General features: G+C 47.1%; 1 protein-coding gene across 2 annotated transcripts in view; it reads right to left on the bottom strand.

Moving 5' to 3' along the window:
* The window catches only part of LOC119458452 (uncharacterized), a 32,359-nt gene extending 25,506 nt beyond the window's left edge, over window positions 1-6,853 (bottom strand). Inside the window, exon 1 of one of the 2 annotated variants that reach the window (XM_037720292.2) lies at window positions 6,714-6,853. The gene's annotated coding sequence lies outside the window, so the exon portion shown is untranslated. Of the gene's footprint in view, window positions 1-6,709 lie in introns of both variants that reach the window. The other variant, XM_049671219.1, reaches the window with a different exon arrangement.
* Window positions 6,854-27,823: the final 20,970 nt, after the last annotated feature.

Below are 27,823 nucleotides of genomic sequence, written 5' to 3'. Positions count from 1 at the left end.
TTGTCCACCTTGCAACACGTCGCGGGTAGAACATCACTCTCTGCTATGTGGGTTTAATATACAGAGAGCCTGTCGCCATGTTGTTGTGGCCTGAATACATGGCTTCATGTTCTTGATGTTGAGTCCTTATATTTCCCGCCGCGGTGGCTTAGTGGCTATCGTGTTGCGCTGCTAAGCACGAGGTCACGGGATCCAATCCCGGCCACCGGAAGCCGCATTTCAATGGAGGCGAAATGCAAGAGCACCTGTTTCCCGTGCATAGGGGCACGTTAAAGGCCCCCTAGTTGTCAAAATAAATCCGCAGTGCAGCAATAAGGCGTGCCTCATAATCAAATTGTACTTTTGGCTCGTAAAACCCCATAACTAAATTGAATTGTGTCTTTATCAAGATGGCTTGTCTCCCCAAAACACGTGGTCCTTGTTCATTTAGTTGTTTCTTAGGTGTTCTTATTCCTCTTTGCTTGTAACAGTAATACCAGGGCGCTATAAGGTGAAGTTATTCCAAGCTGTTTCTTTTCAATTTCTGCAATCGTTCCTCTACGATTTGTCAAAAATGTTTCACGTCACCCCCACTTCGCCTACCTGTCACGCGACGTTGCGAATACTGCGATAGCTTAGACACAAAGAAGTGCACTGGCCCCGATAATATTCCCAACAGCTTTCTGGTGCGTTACGCTTTCTGGTGTTCACGTTATTTGGCGATCGTTTTTGACAAATCCTTGTCTTCAAGTACCGTCCCCTAGTCCTGGAGGTTAGCTAAAGTCCTGCCTCTGCATAAATCAGGCAATACACAACTTCTGTCCAACTATATACCCATATCGCTTACCTCTGATTCGGGGAAGCTGCTGGAGCATATCATTCATAAACATATAACTGAGTATCTTGAATCGAACGACCTTCTGTCCAACATACAACACGGATTTCGTCGTGGTTTCAGCACAATAACACAACTGGTAGAATTTTCACATTACGTTGGTAGCAATTTAGACACTGGTAATCAAATTGATGCGTTATTTATAGATTTTTCCAAGGCTTTTCACACCGTTATACACAACAAGCTTCTAAGTAAACTAAGCGTAATTTTAAATAATCCTCAATTGATCGACTGGATAGCTAGCTGTCTCAACTCGCGCTCTCAATTCGTTTCATTTATTTCTAACCCGTCCTCAGCAATAAAAGTAACATCTGGTGTTCCGCAAGGCTCCGCTCTGGGACCACTGCTATTTCTGAGTTTTACAAATGACCTTCCCAACAATATTAGGTCCAAAGTTCGTCTCTATGCCGACGACTGCGTGCTTTGCCAAGTAATAATTTCTTCTAATGATCACATTTTACTTCAGGATTCTTTCAGGCCGTTTTGCTCATGGTGCTCGGATTGGCAGATGCGCACAAACTTTCATAAAACAGTAGTATTGTTATTTACAAACAGCCATTCTCCATCAAAGCATGCGTACGCTTTCAACAACATAACAGTTCCACGGGCGCAGACGTACCTTGGTGTTATGTTCACATACAACTTGCAGTGGTCACATCATATGGATTAGGTTACCTCTAAAGCACTATAAAAATTACGGTATTTAAGACGAACGTCATCTTAATCTCCAAAGTGCACTAAATTACTAATGTACAAAACACTCATTCGCCCAATATTAGAGTACGCTTCATGCGTATGGTATCCATATAAAGTACGCTTCATGCGTATGGCATCCATATAAAGTGTGCGAGATGAATAAAATTGAATCTGTCCAAAGGAAGGCTGTTGGTTTCATTCACCATCGCTATGACCGAGATTTTTCACCCTCATCTGCAATTACCTCTTTGAAGTTACCTCACTTGTGTACCAGACGTGATATTGATGCTTTGAAACTGTTACATTAATTTGTTCACTCGTGTTGCCGACTATCTAATGATAACTACATCGTGCGTGCTAGTGCTCTTCAGACTAGACGTGGCCACAACCTTAACCTAAAGCCCTTTTTTGCGCGCACTAGCGTATTCAAATACAGTTTTTTTCCGGGAGTTATTGAATACTGTAATGATTTACCCGGTTGCGTTCGTGAAATGGCGCCATCTGATTTTGTAGAAGCATTGGTGTGATGTTACTGGTCTACTTCTTTCATTTATGTATTCTATATACCCCACTTCTGCAATAGCCCTACATAGGGCTGCAGTATTTGAAAATAACAAAAAAAATAACCTCCACATTTGATATGACCTGCACACACTGATTATGCATGATTAGACCGAACAGAAAAAAAACACGTTACTTTCCGGTTCTATACCATTCTCATCATTAACTTTCCGCGTTTGGTCAAGATGCTTTAGAGCTGCAGCCACTACGCCTGTCAATCATGCAACGTGCCAAATCTGCGAAAACCCACCACGTCAGAGTGACGTGCACGCCTTAAAGGTGCATCATTAGGCTGAACAAAACATTTTTTTTTCTGCATAGCCAGAAACTGCCCCGTTCCAAAAGGAATGTAGGATGTCTACGCACCGATCACTCTAACACTGGCTACTCGGAGCTGCCCCGGAGAATAAATTTTTTTGCGTATAATGAAAATTTTTGTATGGCAATATAACTTTGTCGAGCCCTTTTGGCAAACATGCGACAACGGCCTGCCAACTCTTTTTCGCGGCATTCAGTAACTCGGCATTCACTAACTCAGTAACTTAAGCGGCATTCAGTAACTCGATTCGCGATTTTGGACCAGCCACCGCAAGCTTAGCGAGGGAAAGCGGGCCAATCGCATACTCCGGCACGACATTCCTCATCAGGTTATCTACTTTACCTGCGTTAGCTCGGCCCCATCAACGCCCTCTACAGTTTTGCATGTTTATCCCCTCTTGTCAATCAATTAGATAAGAACCTGTCAATGTAGGCAGTGCTTTTCCCTTTGAAAGCAAGCAAGAGTGAACTCTTATAATTGAGGAAAGTGGTTGACTGCGGGCTCAAAGAACGCTGCACATTAGCGCCCGCATCGGTGGTTACGTAACTTTGACGTCCAGAGCTTGAAATAAAAACATATTGGAATCGGTTTACGCCATAACGCTCCAGGAAATTATACCTATTTTCAGTAGTCTAGCCACCAAGGGACCCCTGACTTCCGAAACGCCATTTTTGACACCTTGCTACCATACCTGCTGAGGAGCAGTATAAGAAATATAAGAATCACCGAAATCCCTACAGATGCCCTATAGAGTAAAACTATCCCAATCTGATTTTATTCTAATGTCCTGATGTCAAATTTACGCTTTCGCCGACGCAAGCATCGGGCGAGGCCCACAGTGTTTGAACCAGCCAATAAAACGCTCTCTGCGTTTACAGGAGGTCACTTTTGTTTGCCTTCAAAGCGAATACCATTCCCTATCTTGGCAGCTTTCTCCTATCTCATTCGCTTACAATAGGCGAGGAGCACGCAGAAGTGGAGGGCGTTCCGTTGGGGCCGAGCTAGCGCAATGAAAATAGATAACCGGATTAGGAGGGTGGTGCCGGCGTCTGCGATTGGCCCTCTTCTCCTTGCTTAGCTTGCGGTGGCTGGTCGAAAATCGCGGGGGCATGCAACAGAAGCTTAAATATGGCGCCAAAATGGATCCTCGGCAAAGAAGAGTTGGCGCAGCGATCTCGCAAACCTGCCGAAATGGCTCGACAACGTTATACGGCCACGGAAAAAAAATGCTTAATTTACGCAAATAAAGTCGTGCTCCATGGCAGTTCCGAGTTGCCAGTGTCCGAGCAATTGGTAGCGTAACAAGTTATATTCTTTTTAGAATGGGACCTTCTTTCACTTCGTTCCTCCCATTATCATGGTCCATTGTGACCCTCTTTCTTCGCCTCTTCCCCTTCCCTTACGTAGAGTAGCAGGCCAGATGGTCCATTTTCCGGCCGACCTCTCTACATGACCGCGTGACCGTGGGTCCGGTCACCACAATTTCCAATCATTAAACTACTTCTTCTTAGAATGGGACCAGTCTCCGGCTGTCCCGAAAAAAAAGAAACAGTTTTGTTCGGCATATTAATGTATCTTTAATGCTGTATGCTGCTTTTAATGCTGGATGCTGCATGCTGCCTGCTCTCTTGCGCGTCACTGCCTGGTCATCATGTCATCGTCATTACGTCATCGTCCGCAGTTCCGTCGTTGTCACTTGGTCGCCTTCAATTTGTCGTCGTCTTGCCTCCGGTGCCATGCCATCGTCATTGTTTCGTAGGTACCACCTTGGTGCCGACATTCCTTCGTCCCCAAACCATGATCATAATTCAATCGCTGTCATGCGCATGTCATCGTCAAAGGGCCATCGTTGTCATTGCATCGTGGTTAATCCGCTGTCTTCATGCCTTCGACATTATGCCGTCGTCGTCGCTGCGCAGTCGTCAAAGCCTTCGCTATTGGGCCATTGTCATCACGCACTCGACATTCTTCTGTCGGCATGACGACAATTGTAAGCGGCCACAGCATAGTCGTTTACAAATGTCGTCATGGCCTCATAGTCATGCCATGGTTATCATGACGTCATTGTCGCTGCAGTGTCGTCATGACACCGTCGTCACGCAGCCCTCGTGATCATGTCATCGTAATTTCTTAGTCGCTGCATCCGCATGTCACAATTTACGTTGAAGGTGGCGTTTCCCGGTGAAAATGCATTCGTGTTGGTAGCGAGTTTAGTACTCGTTGGAGGTTTTCGCTGTATAAGAGCTGCATTTCTCGAAAATGCTGATTAAGGCGTCGCCTAGACCGTTTCGCACAGTGAATAGGATCCCGCTATTTTTTACAAGCGAAGCTTGTTTATGTCTAGCCTGAATGTCCTATGTCTGTTCACAGAAACTATCATAATCAGCAATGGCTCGAGAGTCGTCGTCTTCTCCCACAGCGGGCACGTTGGCACTCCTCGGCGCAACCGCGCGAACGCGCTCGTGCCACTGCTCTCGCGTTGGTCGTCGTCTTCTTGCACAGCTGGCTCCGTAGCCGCTCCTCATTCCAGCGTATAATTTCAATTCGCTTCTGTCATCGTAATGGGGAAGCTGCGGATGCGGGGGGTTTGAGCCATTGCTTAAGGGGGTATGAGCCATTCACTGTCTTACGTGACGGACATTCTTAATTTTGAAGCAATTTCATTTCGAAGAATCGCAAGCGGCAATGGTGGGCGGATGCTGCTAACCACGCCTCCGAGCAAATTCGAGACATCGAACGCAAGCGTTTGTGGTTCGACTACAAGTTGTCCCTCATCTGTGTGATCCGCTTCGAGGAACAACGACACAATGCCTCGGAAGTGTTGAATGGACATTACGCTTCTAGTGGAAAAGACCTTGGTGAATTTAGAGATTGCGGTACGTGTAAGGAATTTATAATCAAGGGGAAACTGCCTGCGTTGAGCACTCTGAATGGGTACGTATACCCTCCATTTGTTGTGATTGTGATAAGCTTCGCTTATCATCCATCTTCACGGGGTGGAAGGGCCGACGAATTTCTGTACTCCATGGTGTTGAAAACTGGATGCTTCAACGTTATATGGGGGATCCGCAGAAAACTATATCTCATTACTGGTCAAAAAGAAAAACCAGACATTTTTGACTAGTACTGTTCTCTTCTATCGTCTTGGTTCTTCAGGCATATGCACGTGAAACACTAGATGATGTTTATAGTGAGGCGTTTAATTCATACAATCATGTCTATAAATTTCCCATGTGCAATGTGTGCAGCTTGTAAATACTCTAAACTACGAGTACCTTACACCAGAACAGACTTTTTAGATGATGTTCCGTGATAAGAATGAGCAAGCGTTATTAACATGCTGGCTGAAAACACGTAAAAAGATGTCATTAGTGAAACCAGCGCACATTATCTGAGCTCTATGACTGGCTCTGCTAACAAGACCTCAGTCCATAATCCAAGCTCTAAGATAAGTTATTCCACCTTCCCCGACCCCCTTGTGCGCCCTGTCCACTGATTTGAGGGGTTTACTCAGTGCCACAAAAATTGTCTTCGTTACCAGAGGATGATTTGAACACACAGGTCACTGACCTTGCATTGGCTAGTAGGGATGCTTTTGCAGAATTGCAATTCAAGTACAATGGTTAAAATGGGTTCATTTTAAAGAGATACGGCGTATCCTGTAATGTAATTCTCACAGACAGCGTGTTCTTTGTGGTTATTTTTTGCTACGTGATTGAACGAGAAGTGCACGCCGGTGCGCCACTCTTGTTCTTCTAAATATACCGTAAAGCGTGCTACAGTTCGGTATTGAAAAAATATTTTCATAATAAAATTGATTATAAGAAACGCTTTCCGCCGAAATGTAGAAGCCGATGCTCACGCGTTGTTTGGAATTGGCATCACGGCGAAAGAACGGTTCGTATATCGCAAAGAAGCAGGTGTCTCACGTGGTCATGATCGACATGGCCGACAAGGGTATTTCGCTTAGGGGCGAGACAGACATATTTTTGCTTCGCGTAACCTAACGTGCCATATCAAAAGGCACCTGGCGGTCAATGTAATGTGGCCTAAATGGCGGAGAATTCTTCACCGGCAACAATGGCGCAGTTGGTGACACAAATACCGAGTGAGAGCCCTTCTCTCGAACTATTTTGTGCCAGCTGCACAAAAGAAGCATTCGCGCTTTTAAGTTGCCAGCTCCGTTGGATTCCAAAAGCATTTCTAAACACGGCTGCTACGGAAAATGTTTACCTCTAAATTTGCAAAAAAAAAAGGACTGACCTATGGGGCGTTGAGGGACTCCAAGTGGGCGAACCCTTCCAGAAGACGTGGCAAGAGCTCGAGACCTGCCCTCGCCTATCAGTTGTGCAGCCACCGGTGCAGCTGCCGCGCGCTGCCGCCGTCGCAGCCGGTCCGGATGCGCGCGCCGCACCGGAAGTGAGGAACAACGCCTTCCGGAACTGGCGCGGTGACCGTCCGTCTGCTGCCTCTGGGCCCCGGTCGTCTGCTCGGGGGCGAGGTGTCGATAAGCGGCAACGAAAACGGGACCTTATCGAGACGACGCAGCATGTGATCAAAACACCGCACCGTTATCGCTGCTGTCATTATAGGGTCCCGTTCATTTAACTTCGCTCTGTGAAATGGCCGCCGCGTCATCGGTATGGAATAGCGTTTGAATAGGCAGCTCTGGTTTAGCGTCATTATGCATATTATTTGCTTTATACATAAAGATTCTAAGGGCGGAAAAGTGCGAAAATAAAGAGCTACCAGCTGTTGAGTCCCTGAGGTAAACGCGTACCATGAAGTAAATAATTTGGGTTTGTAATTTTAGTATAATTGGCATGGCAGCTTGACTTAGTGATTCAAAACGGAATGAAAACACAAGCGAGGACAGATAAGTTAGATTGCGCACTGTCCCGCTGTTGGACGCTCTTTGAAATTAACTAACGTTAATTTTTTTTTCGCACAAAGAACCTGGTATGGTATACAGAACATCACTGAACAGTTGTCACATGGGAGTTGTCACATATGTGCGAAGAGCTCTGAGTGTACAAGCTTTTTCCTTTTTCTTTTTCTCAGTTAGAAAGCCGTATTTATGGCGCGCTCAGAATGAATAGAAGTGGTATAGGTTGCTGTTATAAAGTGAAGGTAAAAAGTGTTTAATGTAGCAGGAAGACATTGTTTGTAATGTGCACTGATAGCTAAAAGGAGGAATTATCGTGTGCAAAAGACGAGTCATTTTTACTGAGACACCTTGACGTGCAAAAAAATGCAAATAAAAACGGCCTAATTCGCAGAAAATTACTGAACTGTGAATAATTTCCTTTCCTCATTATCCAAATCTTACCTTTACCGATGACCTCCAGACAAAGCAAATCCAACTACTTGTTTTTATCCTTGTGTTCTCGTGCCCATCCTTCTTGCTATTAAGAGCCTCGAGGTGAAGTCGATATGCAAGCCGGGCACACACACAAAAAAAAAAACAAAAAAAAACAGGAAGAGTAAAAACGGCAGTGGCTTCTTTTTTGTCCAAGATCAAAACAATATGTATCCTTCTAATAAGCTGGCTTACACTATAAAGCCACGGTTACTCATAAACTCGCTTTCTTGCTAACACATTTTTTCCGCGGTGTCCCTCCCCGAATTTTCAGCTTCTAAAGAACGGCGAATTGCAAGTGGAGGTGCCGTCACTGGTTCTGAATCATGGCTTCTTGCAGGTCCTTCACGGAGATTTTGACACACTTTCACCTTGTCCAAGAAGAACGTGCACAGGAAACATGAATGCATGCACAGCTACGAAAATTTTGGAATGTTCGCACAACCACTACTTGGCACGACAGTCCCCTCTTCTGCGGTCAGCCGAAAACACTCAGTTCACATTAGCGTTCCGAAAGGTCCCAGTGACACGCAGGAAACGGTCCAGTGGCACGCATCGACGACGCAGCTAGCTCGAAGTGTTCGCTGCACGGGCCGAGTTTTCTTTTGCCGAAAGCGGCTGCAGAACTTGAGCCGGGGCCGTGGATTTCGCGCGTGCGCGAACCGCCGTATGCCATGGCATTTCAAGTTGCGCGCGGCGTTCGCACCGTTGATGCACTACTCTCCCTACGCTAAAGAAAGTAGTACGAAACTCCCAACGTCTAGTTCACGGCTTGCTGGCGGACTGCCTGTCGCGTTGCGCGCTGTAGTTGCGATTTGCTTAACCACGTTGGTGGTCAGCTTTCGATAGATGTAGATGTCAACCACAAAATAAATGTTTATAGATGGCGGAGTGTTACAGTTTCTAACGCCTTTCTCACTCCTAACTCTGGCGCGTTACTTGGCCTTTCGCGCTGCACGCAACTGCGAACAGTTAGAGCGGACCGTATGCGGGCGCCGCGTCTGCGCGCACCTGCGCTGGATGTGATGCGCGGTCGCCGGCGTGCGTCGCTGCACCTGCGACATTCGTAAGCTCTGTACCGCGCATGCGCCGCTTATCGAGGCGTGCGGGTCCCGCACTGACGGCGACCGCGGGCTGATGTACACCCGCCTTTACCCCGAGGGAACGCCAACAGCTGTGTGAAAGCGTGCGTGGCTCGCATGTGAGGACTTGGAGAGGGAAACAAAACGAGCGAGTACGCAAATGTACATAAAAGAAAAAAAATGCAACGGTGCATTTTTACTCCCTGCATATGTGTTCCTATGACTCGCGTTTGGGCGCTGAAGGCTTATACTTTTTTTTTTTTTTTCAACGGGAATACGATGCCCTCTGCACAAAACGTTGGCTGTGAATTGTACTAAGCCGTTCCCCTTGTCGCTGCCTTGCTGTGAGGTAGTTCTTGAGAAGCCCTTCTATTATGCTTTTTGCGGACGGCCACATCGCTTACATTGCTGTCTGCAACACTTGGACAGCTTGCTGCAGCGCAACGAGCTTTGACATTTTAGTGGAGCTGCTTGGCTTGCTAGACAATGATAACGGCTAAACGAACTATCAAACAGACAAGTGATGCGCACATGCTTGAGAACGGCCCCTTGAAAGCAGGCGCTGTTGTCATAATATACTTCGTCGCCATTGTAGCACTTGGATCGAGTGCTCATCATGGCATTGTGCGCACCTGGCGCCGAATTCAAAAAGCTCTTCCTAAATGCTTTTCGCATGTCCAACATGCCTTGGTTTTGCTCTCTACAAAATCTATAACGTAAAAACATTTTATGCGTGCCGACCCGCGACTATAAGACTCCAAATGTCGTGCGGTTGCCTATTGCTGCCATGCGTGTTAGCTTCGCCAAGACAATTTTGCAATTTTGGATACATGCCAGACGCGCTGAAGAGTCCGATGTTCCCATAATGGAATTTTAGGCAAATTATGTAGAAGGCTTTAGTTTCTTTCAGGGACGTTTTATTTCATTTACGAAAACGTAAGCTCGTGCTGCACAGCAGAACGCCATAACCCTTAAGTCACAGTGGCTTGTGGCTCATTACGTTATGCTGAGATTTAATTTGCGCGATAGGGTCGCGATTTAATGAGTGCAGCCAGAGGACTGTGAATTGGATGTCGAGTAGCACTGAGATTAACCTTTCCTTGTGACGTTGTTACCTCTTTTGCCTCTTATTAATGAATTCATTGCATGGTAGTAACTTTAGCCGTCATTCTAAATCAGCCTTAACATAAATTCCGGGAACTGCACCTGTTGCCTGACACAGGAGCACATGACCTAGGATCGCTTGTCATTCACGCACAGGTTCGCTTTTGCATCAGGCACTGCTGCGTCATGTTACGTTGTGCATGACACACTCGGTGGCAAAATTAATAAAATCGTGCTGATATGGGCCTTAATGGGTAATTGTAATTCAGTATACGGAGCATACCTTGAATCTTTTCTCGCTGTTGGCTTAATTCGGCAAGCGTGTCAATACATTTTTAAGCCTTGCGATTGCCGTCCTCGGATGAGCGCTGGAGGTGAGAAATATTTATATTAACTCATATAAAGGCAGAGTACTATAACTGTGGCACCCTAGATCGGTAGTGTAAGTTGTAAAAGAAGTGCTTCAGTGAAACAATTTGTGGAACGGAATGAGAGTGCTAGGCATAATTTAGACGCTCTATCTCACTAGTTCCTTGCAGCACTGTGAAAGCTACAGGAGATATAAGCCAATAGGAAGGCCGAACACCTCTCAAGATGTGTTCATGCGCGCCACGTCGTCTGCTCAGCGTCTACTCTGCCATCCTGCACGGTTGGTGGATTGACGCAGCAAATGTTTTGGCGATGCGGCCATAAGCTGCGTTTTCTTAAAAGCGACAGCAGGGCCCCCCTTCATCTACACACTTTCTGTTCTGTTCCTTGCAGCCTCCTGGCCAGCTATAATGCTGAACGCTAGTATAAAAGCCGCGTCGTACGCTCGGCGTCTATTTGGCGTTTGCTTGTCACCACCATCACGTACCATACAAGAGCGGAGTAGTAAATTAGCGAGGCGGCGAACAAATAGGCATTAATAGAGTACCGCATCGCCAACGCATCTCCAGCGCTAATGCTGTGGCGTCATCTGTTAACTGGAAATCAAACAACATGTACGGCTCGGCACCACCTCTATAGTCCTAGCAACGCCAAAACAAGCAGCTAATTTGAATAAAAACGATAAAAGATACTTGATGCTTTGTTCTTAGCGTGCGATTACACAAAGCGATGACTGAGTTTACCATTTATTTCTTGCTGTCACGGCAGAGAGGCAATAACAAGGGAAAATTTCGATCGAAGCGGATGGTCTGGGCTGCATGGGCTCCCATGTTGCTACGTAATCGCGGTTAGGGCGGCTATTATGATTACCGGTGGTAAACGACACAGTTATTTCGCCGTATACGACGTGCATGCACAAAGGGCTGAGCATGTTACGTATCGCTGGAATGTTATGTACCAAGCAAAAATAAATCTATTTTATCCACAGAATAATCAGACAGTCACGCCCGGAACTATATTACGTTGCGCAGTGATATTGCCTGTGTACCCCTCGCACCTTCGGCAGTGCTGCACGTTACTTGTGAGATAGAGTATAGTTCGGTACATTGAATAATACGGCGCCTCTACATATGTACTGAATAGAACAGTTTTTTTTTTCATAATGTATTTACGAAATTTGCTTTTTCAAGAAAGAAATGGTGTTTGTGCTTTAACATCAGTTATTTCCTACCTGATGTTTACTGCACATTCTATTTACCGGTGCAACACAGACTCTCCCCACAGCGAACACTGAGTTTGTGTGTGTCATGCTCTCTGTTTGGTGTGGGCATTTATTGTGTTTAAAAAAATGTGAAACTCTGCGGTAAATGTAAAGCCAATGTAATCCAAATGCAATGGTTAACTCGACGCTAAATGTAATGCCGAAGTAATCCAAATGCAACGGTAAAACCGGCGCTAATGCAATGGTAATCTCGGCGGTAATGCACTTCCACTCAATGTGAAAGCTTGGGGAGTGCGGAGCAATCATTCGCCGGTGTTTCCTTTGTATTTTTCATGTGTTTATTTTGTTTTACCCTGTGTTTTTCTTGTGTTAAGGTATAATGTTCTGTTCTTTTCTTGTGTTTATCTCTTTCCATTCTTGACTACATTAGCTGCTTTGTTATTTCCGCGTCTATATGTGCTGTTTCTCGCGTTTCTTTGCTTTTCTTTCGGTATGCCACGTTCGATCAGCGATTCATGTTTCCTAAAGGAAGCATGAATTCGCTTGAGCTTGGAGGGCCTGCGCTTGCGGAGTGGCCTGTCGACGCTGGCGTTCCCCTTGAGCTTTCCGGGCCGCGTATTTCTAATTGCTAGTAGGTACAGCGTTTGACCGCTGGTGCCACGCTGCGCCGCTCGCGCGTACCATGTTTCTAGCCGGCGCCGTTGGAACGTAGGGGGCGTTGACGGAGAAAACCCTGGGCTGGTGGTGACTAGCGTGCTGTTGGGATCGGTGGTATTATAAACGCATCACTGTTTTGATGATCCAAATATAATCTCACTATCAGGGAGGGAGCAGTCTACCTGACTGGAGCAGTATTTTTTTATATGGGGTGTTGCTACGCTGCGCTCCGCAACACCCCAACGACCGCCGCTTCGCGTTGGCGCCCGGTACCACGGCTACCGCCGTGGCACCGGGGTTCAAACGACCACGCTGGCAAACAAAGAGGAAAGAAAAAAAAGAAAAGCGTGACACTAAGAAAAAAAATTCCAGTCCGGGCGGGATTCGAACCACCGTACTCATGATCCCAAAGCGAGCGCCGTAGCCACTCAGCCATACAGCCACGCTTCCAAAGGCTGCATTCATGCGAATCATCTGATTGCGTTCGAGCGCCCTCGGCGAAAGAAACCACCTAGAAACGCGGTACGCGCGAGCGGCGCAGCGTGGCGCCAGGGGTCAAACGCTGTACCTACTAGCAATTGGAGTGTTGCTTCCGGGCCAGGGCTTGGGGGCTGGCCTGTCAACGTTGGCGAGCAGCCTGTGTTTTGGCCTTCACGATGTTGGGATTAGCTTGCCTGGGCTGGCGAGCAACGTCAGCTTCTCGGGCGTGCACCGCTTGATTAGCCCTGCTCCAAGCGTGCTTCCTGCTCGGCGTCCATGGCGGGAAAGAGCGTCCCGAAGCACGGGAACTACACCAAAACACAAACCAAGGAAAGCGAAGCAATGTACATCAGTTCTTACCCCTAGGCTTGTGCGAATATTCTAAATTTCGAATACAAGTTGAGGGTCCTTGCTATGCCATTCATACTCGATTCGAGAATTCACTGTTCAAAGTTAGCGGATATTCGTTTCTGTGGAATACTTAAGGGATAGAAACCGTAGTGGGCAGTGTGCTTCGCGTCCGACGAAGACGAAGACAAAAGAAGAAGCTCGACATCATTTTAGCTGTCGTTCTAGCCCTCCGTAAACTCAATCCATCAACATGTTCCACAGAGATCGTGACGGATTCTTTATCTCTGTGCTCCTCCCTCACAGCGTCCGATAATTCCCCAGTTTTGCGAGCTTTCAGAACGTTAGTACCCCCTCACTTAGCTTTGATTAGATTGGTGTGGGTACCAGGGCATAAGGGCCTAATTCTAAACGAAATGGCAGATTCGTTGGCGAAAGCGTCCCTGAATGGCCCGGTAATTCATATCCTACCGATTTCAGCTTTCATCATAGGGGCTAGATTTCGGAGAAAAATGATGCTGCGTGAATTTCACGCCCCTTCTTTAACAAACTCGTCAGATTTTCAGCACTTGTCGCATTATTGGAATAGCAAACTCTGTGAAACGCGATCACTTGAAGTCGCAATCACTAGACTACGCTGCAGAATTCTATTTTTAAATTTTTACCTACACAGAGCTGGTCTGGTTCCCTCACCTAACTGTCCCTATTGTGGACAACATGAAACATTAGATCACTTTCTCATTGCCTGTCAAAGATATTCTGAATTGCGAAAACGAACCTTAGAAACACCAGTTCCGCCTTCTTAGATTAGAATTAAATGCTCAAAATTTACTATCATTGGGGGCCTCTACCCTTGGGCTCAGCGACGGGAAGGTTGTAGATGCCATCCAGAATTACATTACAGGGTCAAAAAGATTTATATGACAGAATCATGGCTTAGGGTACCGAAATATTTTTACAAATTTGATGACTTGCTGTCTACTTCTTTTTTTAGTCATCATTTACTCCTTTATTCTATTCAAGTCATTTGATATATTCTAAGTATTCATTCTCAGTTGCGCATATACTCCCACATTTAGTGTTTGTATTGTTTTATACATCTCCCTTCTGATTGTTATTTCAAACTACCCGGTACTTGGCCAATCCCCCAGAGTGGGCATGTGCCAGTAACTCGAAGGCTCTACATCTACATCTACATCATGGCCGCAACATCAGTTTAGTTGCCCCGATGAATAAATGTTTATTTGTTCCGAGTCTTCCGTTCCCACAAGTTGGTGACCTCGGACGTGATCCCGCATCGCAACTATTCATCCCGCCGCTTCTCTTCGACGCCATGGAATCGAACTCCCAAGACAATACCAGCATCTTCCATCGCCACACTCAAGCTTACCGAGTTCTGGCCTGCAGATAGTGAGCTCTGGTTTCTCCACATCGAAGTGCAGTTCCGCCGTCACCGCATCGCATCGCAGACGGCCAAGTACGACTATGTCGTGAGTGCACTCAGCCCGACCACCACAGCTTTGATCCGCGACGTTTTGCTCACTCCCCCACCCGACAACCCCTACAATGTCCTCAAACGGGAGTTGCTTCAACGCACGACTGACTCCGAGTCGCGACGCATTCAACAGCTTCTATCGGATGAACTTGGCGACCGAAAGCCGACCGAGCTGCTTCGTCGCATGACCCTGCTACTCGCAGGCAATTCATCTTCAACGGACTCAAAACTCGTCCGCGAGCTCTTCCTTCAGCGTCTACCGAATCAGGTACGGATGATTTTATGTGCCTCACCTGCGACAACCTCCATTGAAGACTTAGCAACAACGGCAGACGAGATCATGGATACTTCCCATCCTTTCGTATCTGCCATCGACCGTTGTCAGGCGCCCGTCTCAAGTCCGTTACAGTTAGAGCAGCGCTTTGACGAACTCAGCGCCTCAAACACACAGCTTGGCTCGCAAGTGCATCGACTAACTACTGAGCTAGCTACCTTGCGTTTCTCTGGGGGGAGAGACCAGTCACGTCATCGCACGCCCAACCAGAGACACTCCCGCTATTCCACTGCCGCTATTTGTTGGTACCACGCCCGATACGGCACTCGTGCACATCAGTGCCGTCCACCGTGTAACTTTTCGGGAAACGGTAGGGCCAGTCGCTGATGACGGCAAGGGCTACCGGCCCTACGTCAAGCCGCCTTTTCAATGTCACCGACCGCGTAACGAAAGTTCGCTACCTTGTAGACACTGGCGCAGAAATTTGTGTGCTTCCGCCTACCTTTGACGACCGAAGACGACATTGCCACGATACGTCCTTTCTCACTGCGGTCAACGGTTCTAATATTAGAACATATGGCCAGAGATCAGTGACTCTTCATCTCGGACTGCAGCGTCCCTTTCGATGGCTATTCACCGTCGCTGACGTCCGCAGCCCCATCAACGGTGCCGATTTTTTGCGGAAGTTCAACTTGGTTGTCGACCTACGCCTATGCCGCCTGCTGGACTCCACGACAAACCTGTCGATACAAGGCATCACCACAACTGCACCGCCCTTGCGTCTCCTACAAGCACACACCCAGGTATCGAGACCTTGATCCACCATACTACAAGAATTTCCAGAATTATTTCAACCTCCCTCGGCTGATCGCCCAATCCTATACAAGGTCACGCACCACATTGTCACGAAAGGACCACCAGTATATGCCCGACCCCGCCGCTTAGCACCTGAACGCCTGAAAATTGCAAAGCAGGAATTCGATCACATGCTCGAGTTGGGTTTCGTTCGGCCTTCTGCTAGCCCTTGGGCGTCCGCTTTACACATGGTTCCCAAGAAGACAGGTGATTGGAGGCCATGCGGAGATTACCACGCGTTAAACAAAGTGACGATTCCCGACCGGTATCCTATTCTTCACATTCACGACTTCACCGCTTCGCTTCACGGTTGCTGCATATTCAGCAAAGTGGATCGAGTTAAAGCTTATCATCAGATTCCTGTGGAGCCTTCCGACATTCCTAAAACCGCTATCATCACACCATGCGGCATGTTTGAATACGTCCGCATTCCCTTCGGTCTCAGAAATGCTGCTCAAACATTTCAGCGGTTCGTTGACCAAGTGCTACGTGGGCTGACTTGTTGTTTCGTCTATTTAGACGACATTCTCGTTTTCAGCCGATCTGCTGCAGATCATGAATCGGACCTGCGTAAGGTCTTCGAACGTCTCCGTCAATACGGCCTCGTTATCAACGTCTCGAAGAGCGAGTTTGGCGTCGATTCCTTTGATTTCCTCGGGCATCGAATTGATCAACGTGGCATCCAGCCCGTCTCACTCCACGTTCAAGTTATTAAAGATTACCCGCAACCGTCGACCACAAAGAAATTGCGGCAATTTCTGGGCCTCATCAATTACTACCGCCGTTTGATTCCTCGTTGCGCATCCATCTTGCAGCCGCTGCAGAGCCTGCTCTCAAAAAAACCCCAAGCAAACACGCCTCTACTATGGACGAGTGCTGCCGAAAGTACTTTTGCCACTGCGAAAAATTCTCTCGCTTCCGCCACTCTTCTAGCGCACCCGAAGCCAGATGCGCCAATTTCCGTTATGGTGGACGCATCCGACATAGCTGTTGGCGCTGTTCTTCAACAGCTGGTTAACAATGCTTGGCAGCCCATACATTTCTTCTCGAGGAAGCTGACAGTGCAAGAAACTCGCTACAGCACTTTCGGCCGCGAACTCCTGGCAATCTACCTCGCAGTCCGCCACTTCCGTCATAACCTCGAAGGTCGCCGCTTCTTTATTCTCACCGACCACAGGCCACTGATTTATGCTATTGCTTTCAACAGTTCCTCACACACGCCACGTGAAATTCGCCATTTTACCTATATTACGGAGTTCACTACCGACATTCGACATATCAGTGGTACCAACAATCCGGTTGCTCACGCCCTGTCACGGATTCACATCAACGCAACTCAAGTCGCTCGTTCCGGCATCGACTTCATGCGCCTAGCTACTGCTCAGCGCACAGACTCCGACCTTTTGACACTCCGAACTGCGAACAATTCCCTGCGCTTCGAAGAGGTCTTGCTACCTGGCTGCGACTATACCGTCATTTGCGACGTGTCTACAGGTCGGCCACGACCGTATGTCCCACACGAATTCTGACGACAGGTCTTCGACGCTCTACACTCCTTATCGCACCCAGGAGTGCGAGCTACGCAACGTCTTGTCACCTCCCGCTACCTTTGGCCCCGTATGAATGCTGATGTCCGTTGCTGGGCGCGGTCGTGAATCCAATGCCAGCGTGCCAAGGTCCACAGACACACCATGAGTGCGCCGGGTCATTTTCCACCACCGGACATTCGTTTTGGCCATGTTCACGTCGACATTGTGGGACCGCTGCGACCGTCCGCGAACCAACGTTACATATTCACTTGTATCGACAGATTTACCGGCTGGCCGGAAGCAATGCCGCTAAGCAACATCGCTGCACAGTCTGTTGCACAGGCTCTTGTACACACCTGGATCATTCGTTATAGCGTGCCACACACCATAATGACAGACCGAGGGAGACAATTCGAATCGTCCCTCTTTCGGGCTCTCTCCGGCCTTCTAGGCGTGACACACATATGAACTACGGCTTACCACCCCAGTTCCAATGACATGGTGGAACGCTTCCACCATCAACTGAAGGCATCATTGCGTGTGCATGACTCAAAAATTATATGGACAGAGCGCCTGCCTCTGGTTCTACTAGGTCTTCGCACCGCGGTGAAAGGTACCTGGAATGGTACCTTGAAAATTACAACGTGTATGCAGATGCTATGGCTGGCTTCTGGCGTAGGTGCTCATCCATAGATAATGCCATCGATTTGGGCTCGCTTCTTCAACATCAAAAACGTCTGAACCGACTCACTGCGGCATTGTTCCATGACATAAAAGGCGCCTCGAATAATGTAGCCGATTAGGCCATTACAGAGGCTGTGATTAAAGCCAGAATTGGTGGCCGCGCTTTTCCGTGCCTCTGCAGTTATTTGACCGAGTTACATTTCTTCGTGATGACCGAGGATGGCGCCACGACTCACCGCCAAACATTCCGTGGAGTACCGCAATGTGGGGTGTTGACGCCGACACTATTCAACCCAGTGCTCGCTGACCCAGTCATATGCTTGCCCAACACCGTTCAAGCAATGTATGCTGATGACATCTGCATCTGGGAATCTGCTGTGACACGACTGCCGGTACGAGCAAGGCCACAAAAGGCAGCTGCGTTAACATCATTGTACTTGCGAAAGCCCAACTTGGAGCAATCTTTACAGAAATGCTGCCTTGTTACATCGATTCGGAAGACTATGAGGCCTTACGCTGTAAGTGTCAATGGGCAAGCAATTGAAAACGCACGGAAACACCGCTTTTTAGGGGTAGTTATCGACCACGACCTATATAGAGCCCCAACGTTTCAGACCTAAACAGGAGGTTAAAGTCAATAACACACTTCAAATTTCTCGGTGGAAAGTCATGGGGCTGATCGGTACGGTCAATGCTGCACCTTTATAATGCCTTGTTCTTCTGTTTCACACGATACAACCTCCCTGTGCTCGGCAACACCTGCAAAACAAACCTGCGTGGACTCCACGAACTACAAGCTCAAGCCCCAAGGAAGTGTCTTGGTCTTCCGAAGTGTGCGTCTACAGAGGCAACGATTGTCATAGCGCGAGATCACCCAATATCAACGTACACAGCCACCGATGCTCTCAGGGCACATATTCGGCACGTTACCCTCTACCTTCTCACAGCATTGCTTCTCACAACCAGGACTGAGCCCAGTTGGCTACCATACGCTGGGGGAAGGAAAAAGGGAAGTGAAAGATTGAGAGAAGAATATAAAGTCCGCTGTGGATATCGCCGACGTAGCAACAGAAAGGCCACACGCAACTTTCAGTCGTTTAATTGCTGCCAAACCTACCTCTTTTCCATCGAACTACATACCTGCAGCGAGACCTCCCTCAGCTTCATGGGGCCTGCACAAACCTGAAATACGCCTCACCATCTCAGGAATCACGAAGAACGCTCACATACCGACCTTCTACCGGAAACAGTACACATTAGGGCTTTGACATGAGGTTTACAGTGGCTGCGTGTATGTTTGCATCCATGGCACAGTCACTCCTACAAGTTCAGCTACCGCGGAGGTGATTCTAGCAAGATCCGTCAAAATGCATCCAAACCTCACATTTATCATCAACGACCGCTCCTGAACTGGTAGCCCGCCATGCGAGTCTTCATTTCATTCAGGAGGCACCATCCCATCCATTGTGAATCTTCTGTTGCTCCACGGCAGCCCTCCAGAGTTTACTCTCAGCACTGCGCCATGGATCACATGAGCAGCTCGTCAGTAAGATCAGACAAGCCCACCATCGCATAGTTGATGAAGGACACGATAGAATATGTCGGTGGTTGCTTAGCCACTGTGGCATACAAGACAATGATCGAGCGGATGCAGCTGCCCGATCTGCCCATGATGGCGTCAACTGCATTGCCATTCCTCTTTCGAGAGCCGACACAGCGAAAAAATTTCCGTGCTTGCAAGCGACCTAATATTGCTTCAGTGGAACTGGTCCGACTTCACAAGTGCACGCCTTCATACCCTGGACCCTTATTTCCAGCTCCGTATTCTGTCCGACCTTCCACGACGTGGCTGCACTTTTCTAGTCCGTCTATGGGTGGGAGTAGCATTTTCAAATGCGTACTTCTTTCTTATCCGAACGGCCAATAGCCCACTTTCTGACTTCTGTGGGTGCAACGAAACAATCGCGTACCATTCCTGTGAGTCCCCTCGTTTGAACCCTCAAAGATCCGCCCTTTAAACCATGCTAGACCAACTGGACAAGCGCCCAATAACGGAAAATAGCATTTTTCGAAACTGGCCTACATGAACATCAGCGCGAGCTGCTAATAAAGAACAACCAGTGGTACTTAAAAGACACCGGACTTTGTGACGGAGACAGAGAAAGAAAATGAGTAATGAAAGGCAGGGAAGTTAACCAGGACAGAGCCCGGTTGGCTACCCTACACTGGGGGAAGCGAAAAGGGGACAGAAAGTTAAAGAGAAGAATAGATAGTCCACTGTGGATATTGCCGACGTATAGCAACAGATCTCTGCTCTATCACTGACGATCACTCAGTCCGGATCACAGACGGTCACTCAATCCTGTAGTTTTCAAAAATCGCAGCAGCGCTTTTGTGGCCTTTTGTAGCTGCGATATTCGAGGTCATGGTCCCAAGATCTTGTTCAATATGAATGGTTTTTTATCTAGCTGATTGAGAGCTGCGCACAGTTTATGTCTTTCGTTTTCATATGATGGGCAGTAGCAGAGTAGGTGTTCTGTGGTCTCCTCGACACCGCAAGCATTGCACTCAGCGCTATCAGCCATGCTGATGAAACACGTGTATGCATTGGTGAATGCGACCCCCAAGCGTAAGCGGCACAGCATGGTTTCCTCACTTCGCGGAAGTCCAGGTAACAGCCGCAGTTGAATAGATGGGTCGAGAGAATGCAGCCGATGCTGGGTGAATTCAGGTGTGTGCCACTTCTCCAATGTCATAGTGTGCGCTATCTTGCTTAGGTGTTGGGCTGCGGCAGTCCAAAGTTTGCGCCTTCGTGTGGTTTCCTAGCAGCTTTGTCACTGTACACAGTGTGACGTAGGATGTGACGTTGACACGGTGTAACATTAGAACGCCTTCATCAGACCGCGTGACAGTGTACTCAGAAACTGTTTTTTGTGCGTATATATATATAACATTTATTTCTTTTATTATTTTTCTCTCTCTAACCTATCGTATCACTTTACCCCTCTCGCGGTACAGGGTAGCTAACCGAATATAATGTCTGGTTAACCTCCCTGTCTTTCCGTTGCCTTTCTCTCCGTCTCTCTCCATAGGAAGTCCATTTTCGGCAGAATGCCCTAGAGGGTTCGTACCTTGAGAGGAGGTGCCATAATGTGTACCGAAGACTAAACAAACGTTTCGAGACTGTGCGGCGCTGATGCCACATTCGTTGACCCATGGCACGATATGATGTGTTGACGATGATGATGATCATTTATTAGCCCCTTCTTTGAAACGAGGCGGTGATAAATGGTCACCTACCTGCTTTGGTTGACCAGGCTCCGCTTCATAAAAACGTGCAACTGCTACATGCAACTGCTACCCGCCACTGGTACATGGAGTGCCAGCTGGTGTGATAATAGGGTACTGTAAAGCAAAGCGTGCACGTACTGACGTACGCGGCCCGCTTATCGCATCGTGTGCCAAGTGGCCCGGTACGATGCTAATGATAAGATGACTTATTAGTAGCCCCTTGAAATGGAGCGGGGATAAACAGTTACCTGGCCTGCTTGATTTATTCATGTATGCCGTACGTGTTTTTCATTCTACCATTCTTTATACATCTCCCTAATCTTCTTTTCTTCCTCAAGACAATCCATCTCTTTCTTGGCCTCTCCCCCATAGAGGGTAGGAGCCACATATTTGATAGGAAACACAGACGACCTTGTACCGCTACCTATCCAACTGTTACACGGCGTGCCACTTGTTGTAATATTATACAACAGCAATGCGAAGAGGGAACTTATGGACGCTACGTGGCGCGCATCTCACATCGCGTGTCTTCTCGCGCGCCAAGACGCCGGTACAGGGCATTTTTTCCGCGACACGCTAGCAAGCGCTGGCGTGGCTTAGGAACAAGATACAAGCTGCCCCCCCACCAAATATATGAAGGCGGCATAACGTAAAGGTATCCGCACGGAATTGAAGTGCTTGTATAATTTGCCACTAGAAACGTATCAAAAGGAACACGAAGGTATTTAGGTGGCGCGGTGGTCCATTCTATACCAGCATATTAAGTCCGGCGTACATCCACATAAACCAAACCAAATACCTGAGATTTTTGACCAATTTACCTAGGCACTAGAAGTCATAGCGAATTTTTCAGTCAGTGATAGAACTTTGTCCATGCTCGGTTTGTCTGGGCAGAAAAAGGCAACATCATCTGGTTAAGATAATACTTTGAGTTCATTGCCCAAAATTTTAAAGCCATGGATGTGAGTACAAAAATATTTTATGAACTGCAGATACTTCGTTCTGCCTGCACTTATATTAAACATTTTCATAGAATATTCGCTACAGTTGTGTGGTCTTCTACTTTTGAGCCTATGAGACGAGATAATATCATGAGAACAGTATGTGCTGGTGGACTTGGTCTGGTGCATCTATTTGTACGACACCATGTTTGTCGTTTCTTCTTTTTTAGAGATATTTCACTCCCTGTACTACGGTAATTCATATAAGTTAACTTAATGAATGCTTTACCCAACCTGGTAGTTTCATCCCAATATTCTGAAACAGCTTGTTTGGGGGGGGTTTATGTATGTAGTATATTTCACTGTGCAGTTCCTTTTCGTTCGGTTATCTACTGAGTATTTCTACACAACCCCTAGAAAACAACTGTATAAGGATTTGACATCAATCGTTTTCCAACCTCCCGTTTACCGTTCTACATTCTCCAGTGTGCCAGGGCATGACGTGTTTCAGCGAGTCCGCAAGATGCCTTTATCGCTACGTATTTTTCTTTAAATTCCACAGTTAAACGTTACCTGTAGGAACTTGGTTGCACAAAACAGGAATTTTTGTATCCACTGTGAATTGTCGCCTTGCGATGTACACGAGACTATAGAGCACTGATTCATAATCATGAGTTGTAAAGATGCAATCTTATTTTGGGTTGTTGTTCAAAGAACTCTTCAGAAATACTTCATTTTAAATCAGCATACAATACGATACTTGACTGCACCCCACGGAGAAGACGTTTATGGTAGATATGTTTTTCTTAATTGTACTACATAGATCATGAAAGACAGGCATGTTGGTCCGAAACACTGAACCTGTTGTTGCGTCAAAATTTCAGTATGCTCAAATGATTGGTCGCTTGAAAGACATGTATGACATAACAGAGTTTCAACCAGACTGGTACCACATCTTCATAAGTGGCTTGTCGTTGCCACTCTTTTAAGTTCAAAGCTACTCGTAGTTTTTGTTTGTGCATGGTGTTCTCAACGTGATTTAAAGTACTTTCTAGGCCATGAATACGAGATGTCTTGGCCATTGCTTGCACGTCTCTCACGTATAGTATGTTTCTCACTTATACATGATGCAACAAATACCATGTCTGTAAAAAAGCACAGCACTGACGTAGTTGACTGGCCGAGTATGTGACTTCCGAGCAGCGGGCCCGTGTTCAATCCCGGCGGGAACTGGGTGTTTTTTTTATAATTCCCGGCGATAGCTACGACGGACACCAGCGACGGCAGCCATGGCGGTCGATACCATCGCCAACCGAAACAGCTATTAGAATGAGTACACAACAGCTTATGCTGTAAAATGTAAACTATTACAAATACATCTTTCTTGTTAGGATATATTTATCTCCCTCCTAGACATGATGTTATCACCAGATCGATTGGAGGCTGGCCAAAGTGCTAGTGCATCTATGTATCTCTATCGTGATGGGAGGCGGGAAAACTCAAGGCTAGAGGAGGATGCTCACAGCGTCTCCGAGTGCCCAGGTTGTCTGCCGTTGGGGCCGTGGGCGATGTTGGCGAAACCCCGCGATGGATTGCACCCCTTCACATGCCTGATAGACTAGGGTGGGGAGGGTACAACACGGCAACAATAACGTAACAAAGACTGTGTGCTATTATAACTCAGTTTCGCCTTTTTCTTATTGACTTGTGTATCTTTATAACAATCAGCAAGCTATCTTTCTTTTTCTCCTGGAACGGCGTTCTGCTGTACAATCAAGCCCAATAACATTGTATCGTAGTGCATGCAACGACGATCCAAATAAGTCGCAAGACTTCGGACTAAAAGGGAGTCAGAACAAATTGTGACCGACAATCAGCAAGTGTGGTTATGGGAGCAGCGATTGAAGCGCGAATATGTGAGGAGGGAACAAACATTGGGAAAGAAAAAAGCGTTCTTTAATTGAAACGAGATACAGTTTGATTGATTCAACGAAAATAAAATTCCTAATCAATTTTATATGCGCGTGGCGAGGAAAGGACATTCAACTCTATTTAATTTATCATTATCAAGAAATACCTTTTTTCAACGCAAGGCGCTGACGCCGCTATCACTTGCAATGCAATGCAGCTCTTAAAGAGTGCACAAAGACGCGCGCGTAAAGTCCAACTGTTGCAATACTCCCCCCTAACACGTTTTGTTGTTTTGCTTGCCGACGTTTGCCTGAATTTGATGACGTGGGTAGTTTCATAGTTTCTTTACCTGTTCAGTCAAAAGTAGTCAGGTACGCCCAGGAGATAGTTGTTTACGTTAGCTGATTTCGTGCGACAGCGCTGGCCGACGCGCTTGGCGTCCGACGATTGGACCAGCCCTCTACACCCAAAGCTTTCGTCTTCTCCCAAAAAAGTATATTCTTTGCAGGGGTGAAACCTCGACACCCGTACGACAGACGTTTTACTGTATTGCTGTGCGCACTGGTAGCTCGAAACGCCCATAAGTCGAATGGCGGGAGATTTGAAAATACATCTCTAATGGCAAGCCACCAAAACAAATTTCGCGCAATTGAGAACACAATGAAGTCACTTCTGTTTTAGCGCATATGGTGTCACATTATTTTTTCTTCCACCAGAAGTGTTCCCTCGTCACACAGGATGGCGCTAAGCCCCATGAACCGCTTGAACCGCAAGAGCCCCTTGAAAAAAAAAGAAAAAAAATGGCCGCGTATCTGCGTGCTTCGCTGCAAATGTCGTCGAAAGACTTCTGCCGGCCGTACTACATGAGTGCTGGTCTGATCCGCGGCCACCCGTGATGCTGTTCTCGTACCATTTCCGTCCTGGCATGATAAATGCAATGGAAGTTTGTTTGAACAGATTTCATTTTACCGCATTATCACTGCTGGCATGCCATGTGTTCGTACCTCCACGATATGTCAGCAATGTTTCGGTCGCGTGTGGTATACTGTATAGCATGATAGTTTGCAAAGAAGAACCATTTGTGAGACATGAATGTATTTTATTGCGTGGAAGGGTCAATGGCTGTGCGCATGTACTACTGGTGCGCCGAAGTAGACGCCTTCCCGTCTCCGGTGACGCCAGGGTGTGAGGCACGATCACGTTCCACAGTGGCACTGGTACCACTGGCACACTGAGTGTCACCATGACATCCCTCGTCGTCCGACGCATTGGCAACCAAGCAGAGCAGAGGTATGTGTACCCTGAAGTAGGAGGCGTACGTCGGCGCGCATAGCATGGCATTTTCAGCGCGGCTTAAGAAACTAGGGTCTTTAGAGTTACGTATCTATGTATTTTCTATTAAAGGAACACACCTCCTAATACTTACCTAGTGATGTTGCGCCTCAGATATGCGTAATATTTACTTTTTGATCGATAACGTTCACAAGTATGAACAGCCGTACCAGTTTAAGTAGTGTGGGCGGTAAGCAAGTGGTCCAACTTTGGCCGGGTGGCTGAATCGGTTGACAGACAGACAAACAGAAAGACATACAGACAGACAGACAGACAGACAGACCAAATTTTCAGCGTTCAAGTTCCCCAAGAAAGACTATCGCCTTTAAAAAAAAACTACAGTACCGCCATTCGTGTCAGTGTGCAGGCACGTCCACCCTCGTGCGCTTTGTAGATTGTAAATCAAGTTAGTTGAGCTGCGCAGCCCGTTGACCATGGCCCTTCGCCGGAAAGACGGGCTTGGTACGGTTTTATACCGAGTATCTCTACACAGCTTCGTAAAAACAAATGTATAAGGATTGGACATCAATCATTTTCCAACCTCCCGTTTACCGTTCTACCTTCTCCAGTCTGCCAGGCCATGACGTGTTGCAGCGAGTCCGCAAGGTGCCTTTATCCCCATGTACAAAACCATTTTTCTTTAAATTGCACAGTGAAACGTTACCTGTAGGTACTTGGTTGCACAAAAAAGGAACTTTTGTATCCACGGTGATTTGTCGCCTTTGCGATGTACCAGAGACTGTAGAGCCACGGCCGCTGGATGCAAGCGCACACGGTGCGGCCTGCCGCGCGCTCTGAAAACTGCGTGAGGGGGCTTAGTTTTCCGTGCCACCGCCGCGGCGCCACCGGATGGGGACGGTTGTTGCGAGTGCGCGTGGGATGAAATGCGCCGCGCGCTGCTGTAGTTTTGCTTGGGCGCGTGCGTCGTTCCACCACGCGCAAAATATTCGTTTAAAAGCCACCTAAAGCACACAATTCTTCATTACCACTCTTGCTTTACGACAGCTGCAGCTGTTAGGGAATTTGCGGGCTTGCCCTGCATCTCCGAGATGCGACTTCGCGCACCGATCGCTCTTCGAAGAAGTAATCAGGGGCATATTTCCCCGGTATTCAATAGAATCTCAGCTAGCGGTTCTAGAGATGTTTCACCTTGCCTAACAGACCAAGTTCTCCATATGTGTCTTAATATATTAGGCCATTCGCGTTTAATCATTACAATCAGATAAAAAAATACTTCGCAAACAGCTGCAATTTCGAAAACTTATTCGTTCCTGCAGCTGCCTCTAAACCCGCTGATAGTACATATGATGAAATATCACGTACCACAGCCAGAAACTAATGCTTCTCACGTGTGTGCGACCATGTCGCAGAAATGAATTCGCGTCACCTAAAAGAAAATTTCCCGCAAGATAACTTTCATCCCACACATAATTCCAACAGTGAATATGAAATACGGACAAACGACACGAAATGAATTTATTGAATGCCAAGTTCGCGTTCTTGCCTGCCCATGTTTCTTGTGTTTTGGGCTGCGCATGTTATTATAAAAACATCAAGCCCATTGACTCGCATCAGAGTCTCAAGACTTTTCTTGATAGTGGTTTTTGTACCAGCTTTAAAAGACGCTCAACCGTTGCATTTACGTTGCCAGCTCAGTTGCAGAGCAAAGGTCGAAGCAACTTCCTCAAACGCATTGCTGAAATTTCTTGGAATGCTCCGGATCGTTCGCTTCGCACATCAAGGCGGGACATCGGGTGAAGTGCGGCAGCAGTGCTGAGCAGTGGCGTAGCCAGAAATTTTGTTCGGGGGGGGGGGCTCAGGTTGCAGCGCGGTCTCCTCCTTATAGAATTTGTCGAGAGATCAAATGCATGAATAATAACTGCATTGCCAATTTCATTGTATATTAGATGCTGCAACGAATTATTGAACGCTATTCACTGTCCATTAAAATATGTATGTTTTCATAAAGAATATATTCGTATGCCCCCAAAATTGTGGCAGAAGTAACTAATATCAATGCTTCCGCGTTTTTTTGTCTAATTAATAAGTAAAGAAAACATCACATGAACTTTGAAACTATTGACCCTTTGCGCGGAGCAGTTTGTTTTAGAGAAACGAGATGGCGCTCACGGCGGCGCGCCATACCTCTCCTCAGCGACCGCGCACGAATACGAAACCATTACCGCTTCTACCTTGCTTCTGTGCTATCAGTTTTCACTAACACACTGTGCTCCAATTATGCTAGATTGAATAATGTGGATTGAAGACGTGTGCAGTAGTTGGCTGCAAAAATAGTGACTGGCATGTTAAGGAATAGAATGAATCTGTGTGGCGAAGTTCGCGGACCGCTGCTGCAACTGTCCGAACGTATTACCGGCACTTCGTTATGTACGGCTTTCCTAGAGGATACAGAAATTTGCTCATCCGCCAGCCTTGTATC

The sequence above is a fragment of the Dermacentor silvarum genome, chromosome 7 (assembly GCF_013339745.2).
Source record: "Dermacentor silvarum isolate Dsil-2018 chromosome 7, BIME_Dsil_1.4, whole genome shotgun sequence".
Taxonomy (NCBI): Eukaryota; Metazoa; Arthropoda; class Arachnida; order Ixodida; family Ixodidae; genus Dermacentor; species Dermacentor silvarum.
This window is presented reverse-complemented; position numbering and strand designations above follow the sequence as displayed.